Source organism: Anas platyrhynchos, chromosome 9 (genome assembly GCF_047663525.1).
Source record: "Anas platyrhynchos isolate ZD024472 breed Pekin duck chromosome 9, IASCAAS_PekinDuck_T2T, whole genome shotgun sequence".
Lineage (NCBI taxonomy): Eukaryota > Metazoa > Chordata > Aves > Anseriformes > Anatidae > Anas > Anas platyrhynchos.
In genome coordinates, this window is record NC_092595.1 from 20,715,850 (window position 1) to 20,731,839 (window position 15,990).

Consider the following 15,990-nt stretch of genomic DNA (forward strand, 5'->3'; position numbering starts at 1 on the left):
TAGATTCTATAAAATGGTGGACTACCTCCTGTTGCTGTCAATGGGAATTTTACTCTTTACTTAGACAACCAAAGTATTTTACCCAATAAAATGTGAAATAAGATCGTATATATCTATTGCATCTCTGATATAAACAATACACACCTCAGATCTGAGAAGAGCTGCAGAGGATGATCTGTCTCAGTTTTGAATACCTGTACCTTGGGCTGCAACAAACAGCAACTATTCCTCAGGAATCCTCCCAGAGCAATGGTGTTCTGCATCAGTCCTGCAAACACTCTCTGCCTTCAATGACCCTTCTGCAACTGGCACTGCGGAGAGTAGAAGAAACATGTCTATGATAATAATTCCTCTTTCCTTTTTTCCAGATGCAACTATCTATAGTGACTGCCCCAGCAAGACATCTGAGAACGGAAGTGCTTTTCCTAAGAAAGCAAGGGTGGAAGTGGGGAAAATTCAGGGCCTTGATATTTAGGAACACTTTTATATGAAATACAACATACCATCCTAACAATTGATACAAATCCAGAGAATCATGGTAGCTCAACCAGAAATACCCTGCTATTTACAATATCTATTGCAAAGTAGTAGTTTCCAGTGAAAACTCCAGTGATGAAAGTGAAGGGAAGATCTCACATCTGTGCCTGGACATGTCATGGAACAGCTTGTTCTGGATGCCATCTCCAAGCAATTGGAAGAGAAGAAGGTTATGAGGAGTAGTCAGCGTGGATTCACCAAGGGGAAGTCATGCTCGACCAACCTCGTTGCCTTCTAGGATGGCATCACCAGCTGGGTAGGTGGGGGATAACAGTAGATGTCATCTACCTTGACTTTAGCAAGGCTTTTGACTGTCTCCCACAACATCCTGCCAGCAAAGCTGAGAAAGTGTGGGACAGATGAGTGGACAGTAAGGTGGGTTGAGAACTGGCTGACTGGCCAAGCTCAGAGGGTGGTGATCAGTGTTGCGAAGTCTGGCTGGAGACCTGTGACTAGCAGTGTTCCCCAGGGGTCGGTGCTGGTTCTAGTCTTGTTCAATATCTTCATTGATGACCTTGATGAGGGAATAGTGTCCACCCTCAGCAAGTACGCCGATGATAAAAAGATGGGAGGAGCGGCCAACACACCACAAGGCTGTGCTGCCATTCAGCGAGACCTGGACAGGCTGGAGAGCTGGGCAGGAAGAAACCAGATGAGGTTTAATAAGAGCAAGTGTAGAGTCCTGCACCTGGGAAGGAACAACCGCACGTATCAGTACAGGCTGGGTGATGACCTGCTGGAGAGAAGCTCTGTGGAGAAGGACCTGCAGGTCCTGGTGGACTACAGGTTGACCATGAGCCTGCAGTGTGCCTGGGTGGCCAAGAGGGCCAATGGGATCCTGGCGTGCATTAAAAGGAGCGTGGCCAGCAGGTCAAGGGAGGTGATCCTCCCCCTCTACTCTGCCCTCACCTGGAGTACTGGGTCCAGTTCTGGGCTCCCCAGTACAAAAAAGACAGGGATCTCCTGGAAAGAGTCCAGTGGAGGGCCACAAAAATGATACGGGGCCTGGAGCATCATCTCTATGAGGAAAGGCTGAGAGACCTGGGGCTGTTCAGCCTGGAGAAAAGAAGACTGAGACTGGATCTTATTAATGTTTAGAAGTATCTTAAGTGTGGGAGACGGAGGGATTTGGCCAACCTCTTTTCAGTGGTTTGTGGGGACAGGACAAGGGGCAATGGCCACAAGATAGAGCACAGGAAGTTCCGCACCAACATACAAAAGAACTTCTTCACGGTGAGGGTGACGGAGCACTGGGACAGGCTGCCCAGGGAGGTTGTGGAGTCTCCTTCTCTGGAGATATTCAAGGACGCCTACCTGGGCAACCTGCTGTAGGGAACCCACTTTGGCAGGGGGGTTGGACCCAATGATCTCTTGAGGTCCCTTCCAACCCCTGCAATTCTAAAAAAAATATATATATACATCTGGTATGTAAAATACGGCAGATGACAATCATCAGGTAAAATGGTTCTCTCCATGGACAGATGGGTCGTGCAGCTCAGCTCCCTGACACTGTTAATTTCCTAGGCTGGTTGATTTCATTTGATTGCTGTACTCAGACATCATTAACCTGATTTGCCTACGTCTGTCATGTCACCAACATAATGCATCTTCTTGATAAAAGGTAAACTTTGGGTACCTGGAGGGTAAAGGAAATAAAAAAGACTCATAGCCTACATAAATCAAAAGAAAAGGAGAAAAGGAAGCTACTTAGAAGAACAGGTGTCATTGATTGACTGTAATTCTAAAGGGTCTTTCTTATGATGGACAAATTCCTGAAGTGTTCATTAACTAATGGAATTATGGTGACTGACTGCTGCTGTCTCCACAGAACATCAGGTTAAAAAGTGCAGAGGACTAATGCACTTTCTTTTATCAGTGTCCTCACTGTCTGGAGCTTGCTTGAAGATACTGGAAAAGATCAAAGGGCTTTCATCATTGAAATTCATATTTATGCTTTCCTGTTGTTTAATAATGGTACACGTGCACTAAGGGACTGGAGTTGAGGAAAGAAAGGAAGAAGGAAATGTCACTGGCAGAGAAGAAAATTCTCCTTATGAAATGGTTGGCAATAAATGTATTTCCAACTGCAAACCGTCAAATGTAACTGAACTCAGAGGGTTAAACAATAGAAACACAGCACCTGGGCTTTAATATATTCAATTACCCAGAAAACAAAATCAATTTTGTTTTTGTTAATAGCACTGAAATATGCATTACACTATTTTAATTAAAGCAGTCTATTACGCTTGCCATTCAGTTCATTCCTGCATATTCCCCCAGGGCAGTAGTCATGTACTGTGATAAAACATAATGAAAATAATTTATAAAGGAAACAATACAATAAATCAATCTGATGCCTAATGAACCTTCATTACAAGAATGGATACTGTATTTTTTTTTAGAATATGTTGTGCTTTCTCCTCAAATGATTAGAAGAATCCCCCACAGCATTTAAAAAATAACACCTTTCTTCAGCTCAGCATGCTTTCAAAGCAATCCAACTTAAAATTTAAGCAGATCTTGGCAAAACAAACAGCAATCCCTTTAGTTTACACTACCTTTCTGTTTTTTCTGCTATTTTATCTTTAGTCAGATTCATCTGTCTCATAGGGACACCTGTAGAGACCATGGGGATTCAACTCATCTGCATACTTTAGTAGTCAGCTCTTTATTGTCTGTATTCCAGTAGACCTAAATTTTATAGGTGAGATCATTTGCTGTCTAGGGCTGTGAGCTGTTCAAACACCAAATCTAAAACGGGTTCTTCCCCGAAGATCTCTCTTCTTGCCAGTAGGCAAAAAGAAAGATTAAAGGTGAGAGAGATGGACCATTAACATTGCCGTCCCAGAGGAATGGAGAAGGGCAATGAGCAGAGATGATGCATTCTAAAGGATTCAGGATCCCACCTCTAAGAGGCCACAATTCTACTGGGAGGACCAGAGTTCATCAATGACCATTAAAGTCTATGGCCCAGTCCAGTCCTCCCATTCTCTACATGTGCACCCTGTCAAGAGGATCTATATATCTTATTTCAAGGTTAACTTCTATCTTAGTATTGTTTTCTAATACAGGAAGGCCATAATTCTGTCAGCTGTGAACAAATAAAGCTACTCAATGGGAATTCTCAGATCCATAACGAAGCCTTCAATAGACCTGGAGTTCTTGTGTAATAATTTAGGTATATAGTCTCTTTTTGTTGTTGTTTTGGTTGTGGTTTGTTGTTGTTGTTGTTTGTTTGTTTGTTTCTAGAAGGAAAAAAAAAACCACACACACAAAAAAAAAACAGTTATATTGAACAATAATTGTTCAAGATAAATACTGTCCAATACTTAAGGCTGTTAGAGAGCAGTGCCAGAACTGTTAGCCTTTTACATTTTTGTCTCCTCTAGCACCAAACCACAAGACTGCTCTAGAGCACAACAGCAAAATATAGGGCAAGCTGCTGAAGCAGAGTTGCAAAAGACACGCCAAAAGATTTCAGACACCCACAAAGATAGGGTTGGCAGGCTGCCTAAATGGCTTGGCAGGGATCTATTCAAAGGGTGTATGCTGGTCAGGAGCTTATCAACCTACAAAAAGCTGTATGAAATCATAATACCCTGCTCATATTTGGGTACAAATTTAGAAGATAAAAATCCTTGCCCTATGGTGGGACAGCAGCTGACAGTTGCCATTCCACAACATCTTCTCTCTTGAGAAAGGGCGTCTCCTGTCTGACCAAGTTACTGTTGCCAGTCCTGTAATTGCTGTTGCAGGTAGCTTTTATAGGCCTGTCCTCTAATTTGGGAGAAAAGGTATAAAACCTTTGGAAGCCTGTTGTTACATGGTATTAGATGTGTCTGAAGATGCCTTAGATCTCTAGGTTACCATCGGCAGCCTTAGGTAGACAAGAAAGACAGGCTGACTGTTCTATGGGTGTAATAAATCTCTTTATATATCAAATTTTTATTAATTTTGCTAATAGAACCAAAAACATTTTGCTGAAGTAAGTGAGCAAACTTGAAATGATCAGGTAAAACTCACGTAGTCCAGTAAGTGACCTAAATCCTTTGCATTTTCTCTCTCATTCATTGTGTCTAACGTGACATTTTCTAGCAGAAAAAAACATTTTTACGTGACTTCCAACTCTCTAGAAAAGGGTGTTCATATAAGGAAAATTGACCTAAATGGAACTGATTTCAAATAATACTCTTGCCATTAACTTGTATCCTCTTCCAGCCCACTGATTTCAGATTGCTTTGGTGTTTTCAGTACAGAAATTAGTGACTTTGGTCCAGTTTAAATAGCACCATACTAGCACAAAAGGAGAAAGCCAACCACTTCATTCAGTTTTGAGATTTGTTTTCAGATAGATCTTATCTTTCTAAATAAAACATGGAATGCACTTGTTCTCCTGTTTAATGACCAATTACATTATTTTAGATAGACCAGAAATGGATAAGAATATAACATACCAAGTATCACAGAGAAGGGTACTATTAATTGCCTCCCAAAATTGTCTTTCCTGAGGGGTCCACAATGTTTTTTGGGTGTTTTGCTTACCTTTCACCTTTGTTGCCAACCGTAGTCAATAAGATACTGTATTTGATGGAATCCTGGATTCAGGTACAGCAATTCTTACCTGCTGTATTCATATGACTCGTTGTATATTAATTGTATTTAAGAATTACTATTGCCAGATATATAGTTATTTTCTTTCAGGAAAAGAACTGGTTATTCATTGCAGATATTCCATCTTATTCTATCACTGGAGATGGACACTTTTCTCTGTTTAGAAGCCAGATCAAAACTTGAAGAATAAGCTATACTGTAAAGTTAAGTAAGTTAATTAAAATATAAAGTGATAAAGTTACTGACTATATCAACATCTGTCAAGTCTTTATTGGACATGTATGAACTGGAACCTATGACACAGTCAAACCTGGACTATTTTCAATTAAAAAATAAAAAAGCAGATCTCTGATAAATACATTTTTGATGCAAATACTGAATCTGGCTTAGAAGTCTGTAGTCTGTAGAGATTCTTTTCTAAAGTTTGCTTGACAATGTCAAAATAAAATACATTAGGGTTTAGTTTTGCATGCAAGAAAAATTATTCCATGTATGACAAATTAACAAACAAGTGGAAAACCTTTGTCTATTAATGAAATGTTTAGACAAGCTATAAACATAGGCATCACCATATGTGCTCACTGTTATGCATGTATATATATGTTTATTTCTGTATACATTAAATTCTGTTGTTTCAAATCACAGTCTGTACCTCTCTACAGAACGTAAACCAAGGGAGATTTTTGGCCCAGTGCCTCTTTTGGGGCATCTCATTCTGTTAAATAACCTACTTCTCAGAAACTTAGCTTCAGCTTCACTGTTCAGTAACTTATGATTGCCTTTTTAATTAAATGCTTGAACCTTACTTTATACTCATTAATCATATTAGATTGGAGTGTTGATATAATGGGCATAGTTCACCTCTCAGACTCATTAACAAAAGTTTTATTGAAATGCATGGTAGGTTACTTGAGGATTTAGCAGGTGTTTTTTTGCTGGTATGCTCTACTTCCACATGCCTCACCTATTTCCATTCCTTTCCTCAGGATTCATTTTTGATCCATATGATTACACTGCATGAGAGAAGCTAGGCTAACACACACGCACACAGAAAAGCAGCAGGATATGAGACTCACCTCTGCATGCTGAGAACCTCTTCAAGTCTGACATCAAACGAGCTCCTCGGCTTCGTTAGACAGGACTCAAACTCAGCCTTGTATACAGGGCGTACAAAGCTAGGGTGCAACCTAATCCTTATTTCATACCAGCACATCCACAATCTCAAAGAGTTACACTTTGTTCTTGCTCTTCAATTTGCCCAATATATGGGTACGTACTGTTTACCTGTAGCAAACATGGCTCATTCAGCAACTGTCCTTTTTCCACCAAAATCAATAGCTAACCTTAAGGTGATTTCAGTGGTAGCAGGACTGGGTCTGACAAGTCTGGTTTTTATAAGAAATACAAGCCTCAGCCTCTGCTGGTATAAATCAACATAAGTCCCCACTGGAGCTAGGCTAATTTACACAAGAGCAGGATCTAACTTTACATATTCTTTTCTTTTTGCTCTGCCTAACTGGCAAGAACCCAACTGCAAAGCTTTTTGTGCATTTGTTTCACTTTGTGTAAGGTCAGCTAAGGTTTTATGTAAAACAGATGGGCAAACTTAAAAATGATTTTTCACGTTGCATTGAAAACCAGTAAAAAAGCAAAAGGGGGAAAATTACTCTTTTTGTTCTTTCAAAGGTTGTTGCAATGACCTTTATTTTACCCAATGCCTCATTTTTTTATTTTTATTTTTTTAAAAAAAAGGAAAACAAAACCCTGTTTCTATTACAGTGGAGCTGTTTTCTCTGCTATTCATACAGGTCTTAAAGAAGATCATCAAGAAAAAAAAAAATCTCAGTAGTTCATTGGCAGTTTTAAAATGGGAATATAGTGCCCAAGTTATCCCAAGTTATAAAATAGGGGCTATATTTAAATAGCCTTTAACTTATTCTGCTAGGTTTCTGTTTTCACAAGTTGTGGTGCTGAAACTGTATGCAGACACACAGGTTAGCAGCCTGGAAAGCGTTACTACACAACAATTTTAACTAGCCTGTCCTTTCCTTCTTTAAAAAAAAAAAAAAAAAAAAAAAGGCTTTCATCGTTACAGAACTTTTAATTCTAAGACATACAAACCAGAAGTTTACAAGGCTTCTGTGGCTGTTCTGATTGCTGAAGCAGGGTGGCTTTTCAAATGAATCATGTTCTTGTTGTCTAATTAGGACCAATATATTTAGAAATTTCCATTTGTTTAAATACCTGCAGTATGTCCTCCGTAGCCAAAGTATGTCCTCTGCAGCCAAAGCCTTGTGCCCGTCCTGCTGAGTCTCAGCTCTGAGGCTACATACAACAGAGATGTGGAACAGGGAGAGAGAGTCTTAAAAAAGAGAAGAGGTCTAGAGAAAACGAAGAGCCAACAAAATACTACAAATGGGATCAGCAAATGACTGGACTGGATGTAGGAAATTGGCAATAAAGAAGAAAGGGGTGAAAAGAAATGTAAGCACTGTCCTCAAGTGCATAGAAAGATATTGGAAAAGGGACATTTATAACCTGTTCTGGATGTTGCAAATGAATAGAATTAAAAATAACAACTAACATTTCAGGAGAATTCACATTTGCAAAAAATAAAAATAGAGATATGGGGTCTTACTGGGACTGCTGGGCCAGTGACCTTCTCAAGCTGCCACCACCTCTTTAAAGACAATTTTGTCAAACATCTGGTAGAAGTGACACAGGCAGAGTTGATCTTGTCCTGGGCATGCAGTTGACCTCAAGACCTTTCCAGCCTTTTCATTTTATAAGCAAGCTTGAATGCATATGTATGTATAATATACAGATCATGCACCTGGCTGCAAAAACGTATAAACGTATGTCCATTTCCTGAGAGTTCTAAAACTTCAGAGGAATTTTGAGTAGACTAAGGTGCAGTGCACTGAGGCATTGACTTAATGCTGCACACAATAAACAAAATAAACTTTTGGTTGTGTATCTATAAGCATTTCAAATAGATATGTTTTGAAGCTTAAAATATATAAATTAAAAAAAAATAAAATTAAAAAAAAATAAATTGTAAGTATATGGTATAGTATTATTAGTAAAGTATTATATAAGGATAGTGAATTACTATTGCCAAATACTTACTTAGACACTATTTCAAATATTGCAAAAGTAATTAATGTATTTTTCAAACAAAATGACTAATGTGACTGCCTTTACAAGCCAGCTCTACCCATATTTTATCTAACTTTCTGCTGGCTAAATATTGTTTAACCAATTCAGGCTTTCATGTCAGTTTTAGTCAGGGACTAGACTCTTAGCCTGATGGATCAATTAAAGATGTATTTATTTGCAGCCAATCAGAAGGAAGGAAGGAAAGAAGGAAGAAAGGAAGGAAGGAAGGAAGGAGGGAAGGAATGAGAGAGAGAGAGAGAAAGAAAGCTTAGAGAGAAGTTGAGACAAATTGCTGGCATTGCTAGGTGTTTAATTCATTAAACTCTACAGAAAGAGAGAACTCTCAGAATGAAGGAACCCAAGAACCCAAGCTGACCATGTAACCTGAAGCTGGATTACTTACAATTGCATAGGAAAAAAATAAAAAAATTGAGTTTCAAATGCCTTTTCAGAACAAAACTGTGACAGTCCTTTAAAACTGAAAAAAAATAAATAAATAAAAAAATTGATAATTTTCATCTTAGTTTACATTCAAACATTTGAGAATACAAATAGTCTTTAAGCACTCCAAAATGCTTGCGGTACTTGAAAATTTAAATACTTTGATGTACTTGGATAAATTGAATCCAGGATGCATCTGCAAGGGCAGCAGAAGTAATAAAGCTGCTGACTGCTTACAACTGTTACATGTTTAGTCTACAAGCTTAACAATGGTTCTGGAAACTAAAGTTAGAATGATTTTTATTGCAGATGACCATGATGGTTTAAGTTAAGAGTGAAACTGGCACTTTGACATGCTTATGAAACTGAGTACTTGGCAACCTGCATATATCACTGAAATAAAGATAGCAACCTTAACCACAAATAATTTGATGTTTTTGCACTTCATAAAGGAATTAGAAAAAGGGTGGATTTATTTTTTATTTTTTTTATGAATTATTTCATCCTAACTTAGTGTAGTTCTTACTATCTCAATCTTATTCCTACATTTATTCGAAGACACCATGTACAGATTCAGTTCAAAATACCAACTCCTGAAGTAGTCCTCTGGACTCAGGAGAATGCTGTTTTCATGCTGTTTTCATAAATTGTATTTGATATGCAGAGGTGGGAAAAAGCCTGGAGGCAGGAAGAATTCAAGAAGAGGACATTAATGGATAACCAAAATTGTTTCCCCTATGAACTTAAAGCAACTTTAAAAAAAAATAATGTTAATTTAATTGCTAATTTTGACTTATTGGTTATTGCCAGCTTAGTATATAATCATTTAGGAAGGTTTTGCTAGTACTGAAAAAGCTCAGCATTACCTACAATGCTTTAAATTTTACAAGAACAAAGCAATTGCATCATTTTCCTAAGCAAATGTAAATAACCGATTTCTTATACACTAAGCTAAAAACAAAGAAACAAACAAAAAAAGATTAACATGAAAGGATACACACAATTTAAAATATATTTGTACATTTATACCTTGTAAGACTCCAATTATGGCTACATAGAATTGATTCTCAGGTGTTGAAAAACAAATCGTCCCTCTGAAAATCATGAACATACCATTTAAAGAACTTTTTAAAATAATTAAAGAATTTATTGTTAAATTTAAAGATTTTTTTTTAAATAGTTTTGATTCTTTTCATTTGCCATTGGCTTGCAAATTTTTAGCAGGCACTTGGGTCATATTTTCATTTGTTTCTGTTTAGCTAAAAGACAAATACATTAAATTTTTTTTAATGATGCCCAAGAGTCTCACATAATCACATCACCTCAGGACTTGAGGAAAAATACCAAATATTGTGAAACTTTTGATAAAAGCATAAAAGTAAATAATCATAAAATACTCGTATATTATATATGTTTTAAAACAGAAGTCCCTCCTGATTTTAGGACAACAGAAGATTACTAGACAATAAATCAGCCTTATTCAACTGTGCATTTATGAAATCAAACGTGCTACATCAAAAATGTCCGGGATATTCCTAATATAGCACTCTTCCAATAGGGAATAACTGGTCTGTTCTCCAGATAAACAACTGCATTTGTGTGTGTGTGTGTGTGTGTGTGTGTGAAAAACAAACAAACAAAACAAAACAAACCAGCTTCATGATGAGGAATTGTCTGTATCTTGCCAGTCTTCCCTGAGAAAACGTATAGAGGTTATTCCATCTCTAGACCTCCAAAAGAAAGGGAAGCAATGGCAACAAATAAAGGATTTGGAGCCAGGGGAAGTGTCAAAAAAAAGAAGTCAAGTACAAATAAAATTATGGTACTGGCAACATGTGGATCTTCCAGGCTCACCACTGCATCTCACTGGAAAAATAGCCCTGTGTAATGAACTACATTAATTAGGGAGTTGAGTCTTAATTATTTACACCAGCTTAAATAATGACTTTTTTTTTTTTTTTTTCCTGCTGAAGGAGAAAATGTAACAACAACAAGAGAAAAAATCCTTAAGAGAAGAAAGACTGACATGTTATTTTATGACTCCTCAGAATAGTTAATTGCTGAGTGCCTTTGCTCTGTGAAGCTTGCAAGCACTTCTACTCTATCTAAATGCCTAAGGTTTATCCAGGCAGCAGCGGTTTGCAGGGTCTGGTTTCTCTTGATCTGCTCTTGGCTCAGGCACACGAGGAGCTGCTGTCATTAAATATGATGAAGAGACTTTTCTGCTCCTAGAAACTGAAATGACTGATGAAATAGGTCACAAAAATTTTGACTGCCAGCCGAAGGAAGCAAAAGACAGCACTGCTATACAAATGGAACTGAAGTGTTACAAAGTGGTCGTATAACTCTTCGTGACATACTGACTCAAAATAGCGTGCATTTAAGAGTCTTTGACAGAGATTCAAATACGATTAACAATGTTTTCCATGTCTTCTGGTTTTCTTAAGTAGTAGGTTAAAGAATAACATAAAGGTTCCAACAAAATTAATTATATACCAAAGGAGAGGGGTCCTCCCCGTACTCACTCAATGACAGGTAATTCCAGTGAGGGAGCATTACGCCGCCACATGCATTATGAAGCCAAAACTTCAGAAGACATCCTACTTCAGATTTAAAACCACTTATACACTAACACACAGGATGTAACTCTATAAATTTAGTCTTTTGGGTAACAATTTCAAGTAAATTTTCAGTCAGACACTATAAACAAATGCAGGGTAACTGACAGTATAATTGCAGTATATTTTCATTGACAGAAGTGCAAAGCGAGACTGAATCCAAGAGCTGCACTGTGGTTGTTCTGGATTTACAATAGCATCAGTGAGATTTAAAGAATGGTCTTTTACATTGTTCTGCTACAGGATGCCTTGTGTTAGTGCTCCAGCTAGTGAAAAACATCACTGTTTCATTGAATGGAAATACACCAGACAAGGAACCAGTCCTTACCTCTAGCCACAGCTGCTCAACGTGAGAAAACGAATCATGTTTGAGCAATGTTCGTGCTTTGCCCTGTACCAGCAGAGGTAACATGGAGCTACAAAGCACTACAGTTTGTATAGAGGTATTAAGAAAGGCAGGCCTTTGGACAACTTTTCAGTTAAGTCCTTTGCTTGATGACATCTGCTTTTGCAATTACCCCTTTTCCTGACCTTATGGGTCTACCACAGTATGCTTCAGAGATCTCTGGAAAGGGAGGCTATTACACCTAATGTGTTTGGACAAGCCTAACATGTGTGCAAATTAATAAGAATGGCTTATTCCATTCTTTATTTTGCTTTGCAAGGGTTGTGCTGCATTTATGCAACCTGCACATCTGCTTACCTGCTCTCACTAATGATAATGGATCTAGCAGAATGTGAGGAACACAATATTCCCTCAAGTAGTATTTTTTTTTGTTTTGGGGAATCTCCTTCCTCTACTGAAAGGTAAGAACCTGAACCAACGTCTTAAAAATGGAGAACAAATTTCTTATGAAATTCTCCTCTTTAGACACAGGAGGAAGAAACATTCACCTGTCTACCAATGCAGCATGTGAAAGGATCTGGGAGCTGGGAAGAGCACTACAGGTCATCTTTTTGCAATATTCACATTTAAACCATGAGAAGGAAATCTCTGATTTATGATAAAATGAGGTGAACTTTTGCCTCTGGTATTAAAAAAATAAAATAAACACAAGGAATATTAAACATGTCGTGGTAACAGGTGTCTGATATGCTTCATAATGTCAGTTAGCTCTGTAAGCAAGGGCACACCTTGACTTCATTTCATCATCTAACATTGCATTTCTCTTTCTAAAACAGTCTGTAAACATGTTTTTTATCTAAACTATATAAAGCAAAAAGGAAAAGGTGTTGTACTGCATCACTGAATGACAATAAAAAAAAAAAAAATGTTTCTGCTATCCTGTTTCAATGACCTTTATGAATAAATGAATGTCAGTATTAACACAAGTTCCCATGCAACTCACTACACGAGACTTCTATAGCTTTTTAATATACGGGTGGATGCGAAAAACCACCTGTATTAGTGACCAGATTTATAGCCTGGTTACAAATACAGTGTAGCTCTCCCTGAAGAACAAATTCCTACGCTTTTTACCCAAGCACAAATGGCACAAGCACAGAAGAACCGGTACCCAGCAGCATAGTAACAGCAAGATGCAGATGTTACATGATAATGAATGTAGATAAAGCAGAATCTACACAGAAAAGTAGACTTACAAGGGCAGCTTGTTGCATTGTTTATCAGCTGTATGTTCAGAAGTACTGCAGAACTTCAGTTGTGATCCTGGAAGCTGTCAAGACTCTTTGCTGGGGGGGAAGAGGGGGAGAGGGGTGTCAATTGTACTAAATTTTTGACACTGAGAACAGAAATAAAATTTTCTGCCTTTTCAGGTTTTGGGCAAGGGCTCCCTGTAAAGCTTTATATGCTGACAGCCATATGACATGCACAAAAAAAGTATCAATTCTCCACATGCCTGTGTAAATTCCTGCCAAATCTCACATATATGTTAAATCTTACGTACCTTGTGGTACCTTGTGTAGGTTAAAAAAATAAAAAATAAAAAACTTTTTCCTGTTCTCTGTCCAGAGCAGCAACATCTACTGTCTTTGAAAATAAAAATTAAAAATAAAATGAACATTATTTATTTCTTTTTGTGATCTCTTTCCTTTCCTTTGGGAAAAGAGACTGCCCATGTTCAGATCTGTCTATGAGCTAATGCTAGATTTGAAACTACTTCTCATCACAATTTTTAGCATTTATTACCTTTACATACAAGTTATACGACTTCTACATTATTAAATTATCCCGTAAGGCATTGTAACAGGTTTAATTGTATTAACTTTAATTATATGCTATTTATATCATGAAGAACCCTATTGCACAAGTCACAAGGTAAAGATGCTATAATGTTTTTAAGAGCCTGTTCCAAACATTGCTGTGCTTATGAATCAGCAATATTCCTGCACAGCATGAAGATGGTGGTGGGCATACGCATGTTGGTATGTGCAAATCTATGCAGACAGCAGAGTTCATCATTTCACTGCTGGTGTTTAGTAATTTAATAATGTCTCTTTCAAATTCTCAAGGTTCCCATTCCCAACTACACAGAGCTCTTGCTGTTATTTCAAATATTTGGAGGAATACTGCATTTTTCTATCAGATGAAACAATAAGTATTGACTATTAATAAGCTGCTGAATATTTCAGCACTTCTGAAATATGAACTCTGCAGCTTATAGGATCAGCGTTCCTGTTTGTGATTTGCTGTCAGATACAAAGGGATTGTTCTAATATGTTTGGTATTACCGTCAGCTAATCCTTTTCTGATTTCTGTGAATGTGTCACAAGCTAGTGAAATAAAACTATGGGATGTTGTTTTATGAGCAATGCAATAATAAATTGCCAAATAAGGTTTTCCTTAAACTCAGTTTAACTTTCAAATAGCAGCTTGAGGAATGCTGTCTGGAATCTAACCTATTGTGACTTGGACCCAATTTTCACAGGAAAAAGTTTTGAAGCAGTATATCAGTATTAAACGTTTAGGCTAGGATTCAGAATGTATTTACTCTTTTTAGTAAATACATAGGATATTTTTAGCTCAGTGTACTAAGAAGACAACACAAAAAAAAAAAAAAAAAAAAAAAAAAAAAAGTGTCTTATTCTGACAAATCCTGGGTATTTTTCTCAAAATTTATAGTAAGTTTGGAAAAGAACATTTTGATTTTCTAATTCCTACTATTTGATGAGAAACATGAGATCCATTACAGATTTTATCTAGCTTAACAATAATACTAACAAAAACATTCAAAAATTATGCCTTAAGTTCAGGAGCCCAAAATCATGTTAAAGTCCCAAAATAAACTTCACCTTTTGTGAAACATCCCCATATCCAATAAAAAAGTCAGGGGTCTTACAAAAACATAAAACTGAAGTTGTCAGTAAAAAGCAAGAAAGAACTGTTTTTAGTTTACTTTACAAATATCTCCGGCTGATGTCCAGCTGACATGCTGGAGGAAAAAGCATGTGATGCTTTTGTAGGATATCATACTAATTCACAAATCATGTTATCATCTTCTGTATCTATTATATTGAGAACACTGGAAGTTTCAGAGAGAGATTCAAGATTTTTGAAATGTCTGCTTTAACTGACACAATTTAATACCAGAAAACAAGGGGGAAGCTTTGCAAAATGAAATGCAAAGAAAAAATAAATGTATTTTGAACAAGTTAAACTATGTTAGGTTGTTCACACTGGACACATGACTCTAGGAAATTTGTAAACATTGAAACACAATTATCGAGGAAGGGAAGGGAAGGGAAGGGAAGGGAAGGGAAGGGAAGGGAAGGGAAGGGAAGGGAAGGGAAGGGAAGGGAAGGGAAGGGAAGGGAAGGGAAGGGAAGGGAAGGGAAGGGAAGGGAAGGGAAGGGAAGGGAAGGGAAGGGAAGGGAAGGGAAGGGAAGGGAACACTGTTCCCCTTCCAATCCCCTTCTAAATATTTGGCCAAACCAGACTTTGCTCAGAGGTCACACCCAATTGGGCTATGCATATCTTGGGCAAACAACTGGTTTTGTAATGAAAACAATTTCAGCTGAAAATTTTCTAACCAGGCCCACTGAGATGCCTTTTCTTTTCACCTTTAATTGGCAAGTGAGCATTCGATATCTATAATTTGGCCCTCAGGAATTTCATGTCCTGCATAATATTTACTCTAAGTGTTTTTTTCATTATTATAGCTAAAGTTTAAATCTTTTGGAGTTGGATAAATCTTTGGGCTTTTCTTTTCAGGGTTGTGAAACTTCTATGTCAATTAATAAGTCACAGAGACTTTAGGGAATGGATAGATGTATGTGGCAGCAGCAGCAATTGGTACCTCAGTGTTAGTGGGAAAATAAGGTCAGAAGAAACCATAAAACACGTAAAAATATCTGACATAAAGAGACAACACAGAGTATAGAAGATGAAAATGATTTCTTACTGAAATGGATCTTGAAGCACGAGCCTGGCACTGAGGCACAGTATTTGGTATGGAGAGGAAATTAAATTTTACTTTTAAATTTTGGATCATGCATCTTTAAAAATAAATAAATAAAAGGTTTTCTGATAAGATGGGTATCGGCTTTTATAAAACATGGTACTAGATGGCCTTTTAAACAACAGACTTTCACAGATGCACATTTTAATATGCCATGTCCTGGGATAATACCATATATCAGAGGATCTCAAATTAGTTCCCAGCAC

At 37.4% G+C, this 15,990-nt stretch overlaps 1 protein-coding gene across 12 annotated transcripts in view; it reads left to right on the plus strand.

Moving 5' to 3' along the window:
- LOC119717758 (uncharacterized) overlaps positions 1-12,942 on the plus strand; it is a 518,405-nt gene extending 505,463 nt beyond the window's left edge. For all 12 annotated transcript variants that reach the window (XR_011811352.1, XR_011811355.1, XR_011811353.1 and 9 more), the window contains one exon: positions 369-12,942. The gene's annotated coding sequence lies outside the window, so the exon portion shown is untranslated. The remainder of the gene's footprint in view (positions 1-368) is intronic.
- The last annotated feature ends 3,048 nt before the right edge of the window (positions 12,943-15,990 follow it).